Source organism: Cebus imitator, unplaced genomic scaffold (assembly GCF_001604975.1).
Source record: "Cebus imitator isolate Cc_AM_T3 unplaced genomic scaffold, Cebus_imitator-1.0 Scaffold286, whole genome shotgun sequence".
NCBI lineage: Eukaryota > Metazoa > Chordata > Mammalia > Primates > Cebidae > Cebus > Cebus imitator.
In genome coordinates, this window is record NW_016107601.1 from 1,134,710 (window position 1) to 1,145,406 (window position 10,697).

At 42.2% G+C, this 10,697-nt stretch overlaps 1 protein-coding gene across 4 annotated transcripts in view; it reads left to right on the forward strand.

Moving 5' to 3' along the window:
- Nucleotides 1-3,250: 3,250 nt before the first annotated feature.
- Nucleotides 3,251-10,697, forward strand: part of KYAT3 (kynurenine aminotransferase 3) — a 69,334-nt gene continuing 61,887 nt past the window's right edge. For 2 of the 4 annotated variants that reach the window (XM_017501952.2, XM_037729023.1), the window contains exon 1: nt 3,251-3,476. The gene's annotated coding sequence lies outside the window, so the exon portion shown is untranslated. The remainder of the gene's footprint in view (nt 3,477-10,697) is intronic. The other 2 variants (XM_037729022.1, XM_017501951.2) reach the window with 2 other exon arrangements.

Below are 10,697 nucleotides of genomic sequence, written 5' to 3' on the forward strand. Positions count from 1 at the left end.
TCAATCCAGCCAAACGTGTATATGGATAGACAGCAACAGATAAATAGACACATATTTACCCGAATCAGCCTTTCTATAGGTTAAATGTACAACTTCTATTATGGTTTTTGAAATATTTGAACTAATGTTTGTATAGCTATTATTATCTGGCTAGGAAGTTTTAGTTTACTATAATATTCTAATATACACACATAAATATTGCATTTAAAATAGATACATGAGACTGAAAACTGAACATAATTCTTTATAGCAGGATTATATGGTGGGAAATGCTTTAGGAACTTACAAACCCACAAGTTCGTTGTCCTAGAGCAGGTCCTTCTTAGTACCATTGTAGGGCTATAAGATAAGGAAAATGTAGTCTTGCTTCATTGTCTCTTAATACCTAGAAGTCACAGATACCTCTTCAGCAAAATTTCCAGATCATGAGGCATTGCTGATATTTTCCACCTTGTTTTCCTCCCTAACTCCTCTATTGTTACCGGAAGACCCTTGTAAAAGTGGAATGCCTTTGGGAATCAAACTAGAATAGTTAGTAAACAATTACAGGCAAACTGTGACTACATTTCAGGAAACAAATGTAAAAGAGCTGAACGAAATTGAAGTTGATTTCTTTATCCGCAAATATAGATAGTTGGTCCAAAGCTGGGGTGGTGGCTCCATGATGTCAGGGCTCAGGATCCTCCTCTCTCATTCTATTGCACAGATCATCTTGAACTTGTAGATCCTATATGGTGGTCCAAGAGGGTTGCAGCCATCTTAGACCTGCACCCTGCACCCAAACTGGCAGGGAAAACGCAAACCAAGGGAACAATAAGGGTCTATCACTCCTTTAAGACATTTCATGGCAGCTGCACACACACCTTCTGCTTATATGCCATTGGCCACGATTTGGTCATACAGCCAACCCAGCCATAACAGAGGGTGGAAATGCAGTCTTTATACCATGCACCCATGTACTTTGCTGAAACTTGGGTACTCTATTGCTACAGATTTTAAAAGGGATTGTGACTGAAAAAAAAGTTTTTTTTAAAAAAAATAGAAGAGAATATCAAATACTGAGGGATAAATAGCAGCCCACCCTAAAGTTCCTCTTTCCCTTTTTTGTAAGGACCAGTGTTACAGTACTTACTAAGGACTGAGCACTGTCCTAAGTATTGTTTGTTTTTGTTTGGTTCTTTGATTGATTCATTAAATAGTTTAATCCCTACAATAACACTCTAAGTAAGGTTCTATTATCACATTTTACAATTGAGGAAATTGAAGCACAGAAAAATGAAATAACTTGCTCAAGGTAACACAGCTAGAAAATTGCAGAGGTGGAATTTGAACCAGGCAATTTGGCTTATCCATTATACTACACCACCTTCTCTCTGCTATATTTCAAAATATTTTTAGTTCTTTAGATGAGGCAAGGGAAAAGGCCTCATCTATATATATATATTTTTATTCAGAAAACAAATAAGCAGAAGATATAAATGTAATATACCTGTTAGCTAATAATTTCAAGGACTCACTTACAGGGCCTTTTTCTACATTCTGGGCCTTTTCAACGCCTATTTCCCTTTCCAGAAACATTTTTGCAGGCTGCTTCCTTATCATTCAATTCTCAGTTCTAATGTCACCTCCTGAAAAAAGCCTTCCTGACCCTCCTATTTAAATCTGCAGCTATCTCCACCTATTATTGCTTCTTTCATAGCACTTATCACCCTCTAAAATCATTTTTTATACTTGTCTATTGCTTGTCTCTCCCTACCAGAATGTAAGGTTTAAGACACATGTTTTCTCTACCTCATTCTTCCCAGTTGCCTCAGCATCTATGTTGGCAATTAATATTTGGTAAATATGAGAAAAAGAAAAATAGCCCTTGGTGTCAGGAAAGGAACTGACACTTAACTTTAGCGTTGTTAGGAATTGACTGTGGTGTTGCCCTGTGAAAACAATCTCATAACACACTAACATCATACCAGGTCATTCTGTGATCATGATGAAGTGAGATTACAAACAAGATCACAGTATTTTTGCCTAACCACAGATAAAAACAAAGTCACTGTGCAAACTACAAAAATATCAAACTGTCCTCCTCCCCCAGCTATGATTGTTGCTTCTTTACCAATTACAGCTTTAGCCTAGCACTTTTCCTCCTTCCTTTTAGGTAAGATGTAGTATGATTCCCAATCGTGGCGGACTCCACAGCCAATGGGCGCCCTGAGTCCCACTCAATAATAGGCAATCCCTGGCCACATTCAGGCTTGCCCACACCTGTACACAATAATTTCGCCCTGCACCCAATCGTCTTCTGAACCTCCCTGTACCTAGTTGAAGAGTATATACTTTTAATCAAAGATTACTTTTGTTCCTTTTTTTAGAACCGAGTAACAATGCTAACGGCTCTCCCACTCCCTCTAGCCTCTCATCCTATTAAAATAGAAGAGGAAGACAATCCAAACATAAAACTCAATTTTTAACAAAAACTCTCCTTTCGCTGACACTGCCCTCCCCAAAGAAGTCACCAGTGGTTTCCTTCCTTGTTTTCCCAGAGATTCTTCTTTTCCGCTTTTTAAAGTGTCATTTTTCTTCCCCCTTCAGTCTCACATCGCCTTTTCATTCTTAGTTTGCTGATTAAACTCATATCCAGGAAAGTAAGTTCCTTTCCGCTTTTTAACCCCTCACCCCCATCTCACATAACAAATACATCCAGGAACCCCTTTTCACACTCTCTCTAGCCTTGCCCTCTCTTAGGCGCCTTGCAGTTGTTTTAACCAGACCCCTCCACTCGTACAAGCCCAGCGGCCCCATAGCTTGCCCATTCTTACACACCAGTCCACGTCCTATAACCTGCCCCAACCCAATCAGCAGCATGCATCCGATTTGAGCCCTGGGCCTAAATTCCATACCCATTCGCAAGTCCCGCCCGCCTAACCGCAGTCTCGCACAGCCGCCGGCTAGAACCCGAGCGTGATCCCGGCGGACTCCACAGCCAATGCGCACCCTGAGTCCGCACCCACAGCCAATCCTCGGCCACGTCCAGGCCCGCCTACCACGTCCAGGCCCGCCTCCATCCTGCCCCTTCCTCCCTAAGGCCCAACCTGCGGCCCACCCCTCTCCCTGCTCTATTTCCATCCAGTCCGCGATCGCGGCGGGCCCCACAGCCTAGCCACGCCCTGAGTCACATTCCACAGCCAATCCCGTGGCACATCAGCCTCGCCCCCTCCCCGCCCCCTTGTTCCCACCAGCCCGGGACCACCGAAATCCCGCCCCTCCCCTCCCCCCAAAAAAAAAAACACCCCTCATCCAGTCTCATCCAGTCCAGAGATACCGACCGGACGACTCCTTCAGCAAAGCGCGCACTGAGCTCAAACCTCAGAGTCAATCCCCGTCCCGGCTCCGCCCCCCGCGTCCGAACCCCGCCCAGCCGGGCCCTCAAGCCCAGGCGGGACTCGAGCCTGGAGTGGCGAGTTTCCCGCACCTAGCAGGTGAGTAGGCCTGTTGCTTCGGTGCTGACTGACTAGGGCCGTCCCTGCGGGGCTCGGGGACAGAGGCCGGACCGCTCTTCCGGAGCCCGGCCGGGGCCGCCAGCGGGGGCGACTGCGGGGAGTCGGCCCTGGATTAACAGTGTGAGGGAAAGGCGCCGAGGTGGCTGGCCTCCAAGGGGGAGCCCCGAGACCCCGGCCACCGTCTTGCCGCTTTTACTCTTGAGTTCGCTGTTTGGGCTTTTAGAAGGCAGTCTGCGAGGGCGACCTCCAGACTCTTAATTTAAAAATCCAAAAGGAAACCAAGGCTGACAGATTGCCTCATAAATGAAGCTTAGCGGAATCCAGCATTTGCAGGTAAAAGAGAAAAGTAGTCAAGTCTGTTGCCTTTGGAGTCGAGTGGCGCAGAAATCCTCCGCTCCTCTGCGGCCACCTGGACTGGGGATGCAGGTCAGCCCTTAGCAAGTCTGACCTCGGGTGCTAAAACCGAATTCCTACTATGCACCCAGGCAGCCGCAATGCTCCCCTCTGGAGAAGTTTATGGTTACACGAGTCCCATTTTCACAAAACAGCTTTCCAGCAGTTTCAGGCTTGTGTCTCCTTAAATGATGTGCTGAACAACTTTGGCTAATTCTTTCCGCTCTTGTTCTAAAGACGTGGCTTTGAAGCCCATTCTTCCACTGTACTCCCCCATCCAGTACTTTGTTCACCGCCTAGATGCCCTATGTTGTATCAGTGAAACTTATTCTAGAAGCAACCTAACAAGGTAGAATTATGAAAGGAAAATCACCTTTCCCGTGGTTGGACTCGTAACAGTGTGGGCGATGCATTATTAGCTGTAGCTCTTTCTGCCTCGTGTTAATCTTGCTTGAATTTGCAGTTAACCCAGATGTCCTGGGCTTTGTCAAATTAAATCTCTTCCTCTCCTTCCCATGTGTAAAGTAAAATTGGATAATTTGGATTTAAGTCTAGAGCTTTAAGCTTCTTAAGATTTATTTTGACTGCCTTGTCTGCCTTTTAGCTTTGTATTCTGCCCCCAAAATTCACCAGCTTTCTCAGCTTCAGGCCACCCCAAATCTGCCAAGCATACCTTCTGGATCTTCATTAAAACAGTCGAACTCATTGATAATAAATGGACAATGTAATTTCTATTGATTGTATGTTTTGAATATGGACTTTATGCATAATATGCTATAATTAGATTACGTAGATCATCCTGATTCATAAGTTGCCTGGTTTTTTTCACAGAAATTGTTTTTAGGGAGAAACTAGAAAAATACAATGAAAATATTGTTTAGAATTAAGAGCCATATACCTTTTTATTTATTTTCTCCATTAAATTTCATCTAAATTTAATATATTTATCTCACTTATTTGGTGAAAATATATATGTATATGTGTGTGTGTGTGTGTGTGTGTGTATATATATATATATAGTGTTGCTTGCATTAGAAAATGCTGCTCAAAATGTGTTAATAAAATGCAGATGAAAAAAATAGCTTGATTCAAAGGTTCTGAATCTGCATTTGTCAGCCTGCTTAGATTTCTTGGGAGCCATTTTTTCACCTATGTTCCCACAATTACCTAGTGAGAGAGTCATAGGTGAGATGGAAAGAGAGCCTAAGTCTAGGTCTTGGAATTCCATCATTCGGTGGCGGATTGTGGGAGAGGTAGGAGGGAAATGAGGGGGATATGGGATTTCTTGGGAGCCATTTCTTGACCTATGTTCCCACAATTACCTAGTGAGAGAGTCATAGGTGAGATGGAAAGAGAGCCTAAGTCTAGGTCTTGGAATTCCATCATTCGGTGGCGGATTGCGGGAGAGGTAGGAGGGAAATGAGGGGGATATGGTGTTTCTCAGGGGAGAGAGGGCTTGCCCACCAGTATCTAAAGCTGCAGAGAGCTCTAGGAAAGTGAGAATTGCAAAATGTCCACTGGATTTAACAATATGAAGGTCAAAACTGACTTTAGCAAGAGTTTCCACAATGGAGTAATGGGTGCAAAAGTCAGATTGCACTGGGTTGAAGAGCATAGATTTAGGAATAGGAGATAGTAAAATAAGCAACAGGGAGATGGTAGAGTCAAGAGTTTTATTTTTGCGTTTTTTGTTTGCTTGTTTGTTTTTATGTTTTTTTAACTGGGAGAGACTTAAACAAGGCAAGTTTAATATGCAGGAGAAAATAGGTAATAATCAGTGGAGCAAGGTCTCTGTAGAGGGAATGAGATCTAAGTCGTGGAGAAGAGACTACGCTTTTGAAGGTGGGTAATTTCCTTTTTTATAATGGGAAGGAAGAAACAAGGATTTTTTTTTTTTTTTTAGCTTTGGGAAAGTTGAGAGCGCAATCTGCTTGGACTGAGGAGGAAAGTAGAGGGATTTAGTTTAAAGGAGTGTGGGGAAAATTTAAAGAATCATTTTGGATATGGGAGACAAGTATTGCCTACAAAATAAAGTAGAAGTATGGCAGAGTTTTGGGGGTCAATTTGAGATTGATAACCACAAATCTGTGGTGAAACCAATATCCCGTGGGACTTTCTCCAGGAGTCCACAGCTGCAGGGGCCATAGGAAAAGCAGGCACTGTAGTCGGGTTCATCCAGGAATAGGGTTTTACAGACAAGTGAAAAGACAGGCAAGAATGGTTAAGGCATTGTCAAAAGCATTATTGAAGTTGTGGAACTGTCTACACTGGGAAATAAAGGAAGACAGGGGCTGATTGGAAAAAGTAGGGGCAGTCTCCTGTAGATGTTGATGATAATTAAGAATACTGATAGTTGGAATAATTAAGCAAATTGAAAGGATAGGGCTGGTTGCAGTGGCTCAAGCCTGTAATCCCAGCACTTTTGGAGGCGGAGGCGGGCAGATTGCTTCAGGCCAGGAGTTTGAGACCAGCCTGGCCTGCATGGTGAAACCCTGTCTCTACTAAAAATACACAAACTTTCAACTGTGTCTTTTGGGACAGCTCCGCCATAATCAGCAAATGCCATTGTATCTTTATGTCCTTAGAGGGTCCCCTCTACCTGCTTGCTTTAACTCAAACCTTATTTATTCATCTATTGTGAAAAATAGAGAAACCAAGGTCCAGCAAAAGTTCGTAACTTGACCTCAGAGAGAAACTTCTTTTTAAGATTGAATTCTGCTTTAATCTCTTAATGTAGTGAATCACATTAATAGGTTTCTTATATAAATCCAACCCCCCTTGGTCATGATGTATTATCCTCCTTGTATACTACTGGATTTGATTTGTTAGCATTTTATGTAGAAGTTCTGTTGAGTTTCTTATTAACTACATGCTCTAATTTTTCTTTACTATTGTTCTTACAGGGTTGGGGTTTATTTTATTTTCATGCAGTCAAAGAAAACTGAATTTAAATCTGGGCCCCATTTATTAAATATGTGATACTAGATATATTACTTTCCTGGGACTGCTATAACCACGTTCTACAAACTGGGTGGCTTAAAACAACAGAATTCTATTTTCTGACAGTTCTGGTGGCTTGAAGTTTACAATCAAGGTGTCAGCAAGGCCACACTCTTTCTGAAATCTATTGGGGAATCCTTCCTTGCCTCTTCTTAGCTTCTGGTGGTTTGCTGGCCATCTTTGGCTTGCAGCTGCATAACTCCAATCTCTTCCTTCATCATCACACATTGTTCTTCCTCTGTGTCTCTGTATGTGGCTCTTTTTTTTTTTTTTTTTTTTTTTTGAGGCAGGGTCTCACTCTGTCACCCAGGCTAGAGTGCAGTGGCGCCATCTCAGCTCATTGCAACCTCCACCTCATGGGTTCAAGCGATTCTCCTGCCTCAGCCTCCCAAGCAGCTGGGACTATAGGTGCATGCCACCACGCCTGGCTAATTTGTGTATTTTCAGTAGAGATGGGGTTTCACCATGTTGGCCAGACTGATCTTGAACTCCTGACCTCATGATCCACTGGCCTCAGCCTCCCGAGGTGCTAGGATTACAGGCGTGAGCCACCGCACCCTACCATGGCTCTCTTCTTATAAGAACCCCAATCATTGGATCAGCAGCCTACCCCACCCCAGCGTAACAGTATGATCTCACCCTAATTTTATCTGCAACAACCCCACTTTGAAATAAAGTCACATTCTGAGATAGTGGGGGTTAGCACTTCCTCTTTGGCTCTTTGGGGTGGGGGAAATACAATTTAACCCATAACACTAGTAAACTCATTTCTCCACACTCTGCTGCCTCTGAGGTTTTGTCTGTTACAATGTTATTACAGTATTGTCAGCTATGACTACACTCTCAGGGAAACCAGAAAGAGGACAATTGATGGAATTAGGGATATCGGATGAAAAGGGAAAAAAATTGATTGAAAGTAGAAAAAATGTAGAAGAAAAACATATTTTAAATTAAGTACCACCTAAGGCAGCACCCCTCTGCATGGCTCAGCATCACCTCAGGCACCACTCTGAACAGGCGTGCTCTAGTTTGCTTTCAACACCTAACCTTGACATGGAGTTTCATGCTTTCTTCTCCCCTCTTCTTTGACCTGCAAATAATCCTAAATTTCTAAAGTCCTCATTTCCAGTGTAACAAACAACTCTAGCTCTGTGCACACCTTTTTAAAATATCAAGACAAGGACTAGAATCCAGGTATCCTGATTTTTAGTAATTTCTCCTCCTCTCCATCCTGCCTCCCCTACCTCCCACCCCCATTTATCTCAAGAAGTTAAAAGAGGTTTCTTCTCTCATTTGTCCATTTACAAGAAAGCATTTTGTTTATACTTTGCTCGAATACCTGAAGAATCATGCTGAACTTAAATAAATGGACATCTCTTTGATTAAAAAAAATATATTGTCCTAAGTCAAAGAACTTTGTGATAATGAAGATTCTTCAATATAGTTCCTGTTGTTTGGTAATACTTTTCCTGAAAATTATCCCATCTGTCTAATTGAGTTAGTATTTTATTCCAGAACACAGGAATTAGTACCACAAGAGTAAGCATGTCTTGATTTAAGAAAACTTAAAATTGAAAGACATAAAATACAATGGGTAACTACTTACTTTCCTGAACGCAGGAGTTAGTACCATGAGAGTTAGCCTTTGAGCAAGGACTTAATGACTAAAACACCAAAAGCAATGGCAACAAACGCCAAAATAAACAGATGGGATCTAATTAAACTAAAGACCTTCTGCACAGCAAAAGAATAAACCATTAGAGTGAACCAGCAATCAACAGAATGGAAAAAAGTTTGGCAATCTACACATCTGACAAAAGGGCTAATATCTAGAACCTACAAAGAGCTTAAACAAATTTGCAAGAAAAAAACAACCCCATAAAAAAGTGGGCAAATGATATGAACAGACATTTCTCAAAAGAAGACATTTACACAGCCAACAAACATATGAAAAAAAGTTCATCATCACTGGTCATTAGAGAAATGCAAATCAAAACCACATTGAGATACCATCTCATGCCAGTTAGAATGGCAATCATTAAAAAATCAGGAGACAACAGATGCTTGAGAGGATGTGGAGAAATAGGAACACTTTTACACTGTTGGAGGGAGTATAAATTTGTTTAACCATTGTAGAAAACAGTGTGGCGATTCCTCAAGGATCTAGAACTAGAAATACCATTTGACCCAGCAATCCTGTTACTGGGTATATACCCAAAGGATTATAAATCATTCTGTTATAAAGACACAGGCACACATGTGTTTATTGCAGCACTGTTCACAATAGCAAAGACTTGGAACCAACCCAAATGCCTGTCAATGATAGACTAAAGAAAATGTGGCACATGTACACCATGGAATACTTCAGCCATAAAAAAGGATGAGTTAATTTCCTTTGCAAGGGCATGGATAAAGCTGGAAACCATCATTCTCAGCAAACTAGCACAAGAACAGAAAATCCAACACTGCATGTTCTTATAAGTGGGTGTTGAACAATGAGAACACATGGACACAGGGAGGGGAACATCACACACCAGGGCCTGTCAGGGAGTGGGGGGTTAGGGGAGGGATAGCAGGGGATGGCAAGCTAGGGATGGAATAGCATTAGGAGAAATACCTAATGTAGATGATGGAGTGATGGATGCAGCAGACCACCATGGCACGTGTATACCTATGTAACAAACACATACTCCAGAACTTTAATAATTATTTTAAAAAGTTAGCATGTCTTGGTTTAAGAAAACTTAGACTTGAAAGACATAAAATCAAAGGGTAACTACTTTACAAAAGGAATCAATATTTCATAAAAGGGTTCTTCTCATAAATAGCTCACTTAAATCATTAGTTTATAATGTGATTTTATGTTCTATTTTGTTACTCAACAGTTATTATCAAGTGCCTACTGTAATGCCAGGGGATACAGTGGTGAACTTAACGCACCAGGTCCCTGCTCATGAGCTATAATTTACTTTAATCAGTAAATAAATGACCAGCCAAACAGACAAATCAGAAAACGCTTTGTAGAGAATTAATAATAAAGTAATAGGCTGGTGTGATGTAGAATGGCTAAGAGGCTGTTATAGATTACATGGCAAGGAAAGGTCTTTTTAGTTGCAGTCATCTAAACTGAGATTTTATACATAAGAGCAGGATTTTTTTTTCTGAGACGGAGTTTCACTCTGTCGCCCAGGCTGGAGTGCAGTGGTGCAGTCTCGGCTAACTGCAACCTCTGCCTTCTGAGTTCAAGCGATTCTCTTGTCTCAGCCTCCTGAGTAGCTGGAATTTTAGGTGCCCACCACCACACCTGGCTAACTTTTTTTTGTAGGGACGGGGTTTGGCCATGTTGGCCAGGCTGATCTCAAACTCCTAGGTTCAAGTGATCCACCTGCCTTGGCCTCCCAAATTGCTGGAATTACAGGCCTGAGCCACCGTGACTGGCCAGGATTCTATATTCTACATTTTTTCTTTCGTTCTTTCTTTTTTATTATTATTTTTTGAGACAGTCTCACTCTGTCACCCAAGATGGAGTGCAGTGGCACCATCTTGGCTCACTGCAACTTCCACCCTCCAGTTCAAGCAATTCTCCTGCCTTAGCCCCCAGAGTAGCTAGGTTCGCAGGTGTGCCCCACAACATCCTGCTAATGTTTTTCGGGTTTTTTTTTTCTTGTATTTTTAGTAGAGACAGGTTTTCGGCACGTTGGCCAAGCTGGTCCCAAACACCTGGACTTAAGTGATCTGTCCACCTCAGCCTCCCAAAATGCTGGGATTACAGATATGAGCCACCATGCCCGGCCTATATTCTACTTT